The 3,863-nt window shown below is 40.2% G+C and overlaps 1 pseudogene; it reads right to left on the bottom strand.

Annotated features, from left to right (window-relative positions):
* Positions 1–1,071: 1,071 nt before the first annotated feature.
* Positions 1,072–1,191, bottom strand: LOC129883841 (5S ribosomal RNA; annotated as a pseudogene).
* Positions 1,192–3,863: the final 2,672 nt, after the last annotated feature.

Raw genomic sequence — 3,863 nt, 5'->3', positions numbered from 1 at the left:
AGATGGGGAGATGATACAGTACCAAGTACATTGGGGAAGGAGACTGGACGAAATTGAGACTCAACATAGAGCAAGATATAAGCGGATAAAGGTATAAGTACCCTCTAAAGGGGGGAAGCAAGTTAGAAAACTCCAAAGGGTAAGATAAAGGCAATTGATGTGGCAACATGTTCGAGATGGATGCTTAAACTTCAATAAGATCCTTTGTTGAACCAAGTTAGAAGGATCTGGAAGTCTTCAATAATTGGATAGAAGTTAGAATGCTATCCAGGATAGTGTTAAGAAGTTTCCAACAAGACTTGGTATAAAATAATGCTAGAAGGTGGGTACGTATAAAAGTAAAAGAATATAGAAATGAAAGGATATCGAATAACTCAAGGGACACTACAAAATATAATGACAGCATGCTAGACCAAAAGCCAAAATGTTAGCTATAGAGTTGGTCGCAAATGATGTTACGATAGATGTATAACCAAGGATAAAAGAATAGAAAGCCTCCTATGGTAGGAAATGAGAAGAACACAGAGTGAATACAAGAAAGGAAAGAAGTGCGACAAGGTGAGACCTAGCGAGATGACGCTAGGATATTTCTCAGGTTAAGTTGAGCACCTTCTCACAGTTTTGTAAAGGTAAAGGAAGACACGAGATAACAACAATAAAGTGTTACCATCTGGGGTAAGGAAAGTGTAAAATGGTTTAAGTAAGACGGGTAGAATTAGCTGGGTACTACAGGATGGCGAGCTCATATGCCAAACTTCTATGGGACTATACCAACTAAGGATAGACAGAACTCAAAGTGGCTCTAAAGGTCACTATGTGAACGAAATTTAGCGCTACTCAGTAGCCAACCCCAATGAATGGGTGCGTACAGAAGGGGGAAATACAATAGGAGGAGTTAAACCAAAATAACCAAAAAGGGACATGATCGTAGTAGAACTAAAGATCTACCCATATACCGGTTGCGAGATAACAGAGGAAAGGGCAAGGTAACACATAAAGACTAGTGAGATGACGCTAAGATAAATTTTGGGCTAAGTTGAGTACCCCGCACATTATTGCAAGGATTACCATGAAACGCGACATGAGGACTTCCTAAGGAGGTCACCCATCTTAGTATTTCTCTCGCCCAAGCACGCTTAACTTCTAAATTCTAGTGGAATTTAGTGCGATAGTGCGGGTGTGGTCGCGCGAGATAGAAGAATCTAAACTAGCAATGGAGAAATGACATGAGATTATGTTCCTAGAGTACTATAAATTACGTTGAGGGTATTGTTAAAAGGATTTAAGCAGGATAAGAAGGATTAGCTAATTGCTAACTGACGATTCACTCGAATGCCACAGTTCTTCAACATAGTACCAGTTAATGAGAGGCAAACCACAGAATGGCTATATGGGCCAGTGGGCGAGAGAATTTCGATATCACTTGGCAGCCCACTCTTAGGGCAAAAAATAAGCAAAACCCAAAAGGTAAGGGTACCAGTTGATGTAATTTATGGAGGATAGGAAGTAATACACGAGGTCGAAAATCCCACAGTATGACCAAAGCTACAAGACTCACTTTGGACTACAGTGCCAGATGACTCTAGCGGGAATGTTACCTATGGATTAACGATATTAGCCCATCTCCTTCAATCAGAGGCTACCTACTCAGTCGAGAAGGTGTAAAATTATTGGGTAAAAGAGTGGTAGGACCTTACGGAGTCTGCATAGCTATTATCCTAGACGAAGGAGCCCAAGTTACAGTTAACTACCAAGGATCAGTCCGCGAAGAAACTAGGAAGATAGATAAGTCTTCGTACACTACTTTACCCTCAAACCTGATGAACAGGCTAAAGCGTACCACTTAAACAATAGAATATACGTCATGAGCTGGTGTTGTTAACTTCGAAGATAGCTGGGATGATTATCTATCACTTATCAAGTTGGAATACAATAATAATTACTACTCCAGTTTCCCAATGACCCTGTATAAGACGGGCAGAGCAAGACATGTAAGTCCCCTATTGGATGGGTCGATGTTAAAAAGACTAAGCTAAAAAGGCCCTGACATGATTAAGCAAGCTATTAACTAACAGCCCAGAGTCAGCAAAAATGATATAAAGATAATCGCCATCAATATACAGTGTTTAAATTGATGATTGGATGTTCATAACAAGGTCACCCATAAAAGGAAACTTAACCCAAAATATATTAAACGATATCAAGTTGCTCTTAAGATGGGAAAAGTGGCCAGTAAGTTGAGGTTACTACCTTATTTGGAAACTATACGTCCAATCCATCAGATATGGATGCTTCACAAGGGTACTGGCGAACCATCTGGGGTATATTCCATAGATGATGTCCAGGAAATTGAATCCTATGAGGAAAAACCTATCTCCATCTTAGATCGGCAAACTGGAAGATTATAGACTAAAGATGTGCCTCCCGACAAGATACTGTGGCAAAACCAAAACCAGAAAGGGGGATGACCTGAGAAATTGAAGAGGACATAAAACACAAGTATTCGTACCCATTCTTGATGTCTACAGGTAACCCCAACTCTTGAAACTCGTATATTAATTACTTGGATGAAAATATGTGTGATCGCAATAGAAAACAATCCCCCTACGATTGGTATAAAGTCTTGAGGGAAAGTTTATTTAACATTCAGGGATAAATGTTCTAAAGGGGGGAAGGATGTTACACCCTACACTCTTGAGCTCGGAATGTCTCTTAAGCTTCTTAGAAGTTGCTATATGATCCAGATAGTCTACAACGCTATTAAACAACTCAAAGAGAGGGAGAATATGATACCCAATAGTAGGGAATATTGGAAATAGGGTTATGAGAAGTCGGAAGGAGTTGGAGGCCAAGTAAGAAGTCGTAAGCTCTTGAAGTAAGACGGGATTACGAGCTCACGAAAGAGAAATAAGGAAATAACGCGCCTACTCGAAGCAAGTAGGCAATACACCAACTTGGACTAGAAGGTAATGCACCTACATAGGGTCAAGTAGGTGATGCAGCAGCTTGGGGTGGACCCCACTTCCACATGGCAGCATGTGATTGGCCGAATAAGTTGAGGTGGCACCCTAGGAGGCTGCCACGTATTACCCTGGGGGGATGCCATGTGGAACATTCTAAAGAGGTGTATATATATGTATTATGTGACTCTTAAATTTTTCATTATACAAAACTCATCCAAGAATTTTTAGAGAAAAATGTGAAGAAGGACAAGGAACAAGGCAGCCATGTTCTTGAGAAATTAAAGGTAAGTTATTCAACTTTTCTCCGTGAATTAATTATATAGGGTGTTCCTCAACCACGTGGAGGTGTATATATGTATCTTAATATATCTACAGAACCATAACTTTAGCTTTACACTTGGAACAAACAAGAGAAAGCTGAAGGAAAATGTTGGAGACAAGGAAAGGAGGGCTACGGGTTTGGGGGCTGCCAAGGTAAACCTCCGAGTTTTGTTCTGTGAATTAATTATTTGAAGTGTTCCACGGTTATATAATTGTGTTTTATAACCAAAAATTCCAATTTGGTCCAGCGGAGAAGGGACATAAACAGCCCGCTTAATTTCAGCACGTTTGGAGAAGTTACAAGTTGCAATTTGGCAGTTTTGGACAAATTCGGGTAAGGTAAGGTTTCTCCTTTCAAATTGTACTTTATGGTGTTGTTATGGAGTGTATTATAGGCCTTGTTTGTTTCTGGAAACGTGAAAATGGGATAGGAATGCTTGGCGTTGGAGACAATCCAAATTATAGCCGTTATAGTTGATTTGTCGTCGAAGTAAAGTGTTGTTCTTTTGAGGTGTTGCTGCAGGGGTGTGGTGTGTTGTTTCAGGGACTAAATATGTTCTAAAAGGTGTAGGGGTGATG

Source organism: Solanum dulcamara, chromosome 3 (assembly GCF_947179165.1).
Source record: "Solanum dulcamara chromosome 3, daSolDulc1.2, whole genome shotgun sequence".
NCBI classification, from domain to species: domain Eukaryota; kingdom Viridiplantae; phylum Streptophyta; class Magnoliopsida; order Solanales; family Solanaceae; genus Solanum; species Solanum dulcamara.
This window is presented reverse-complemented; position numbering and strand designations above follow the sequence as displayed.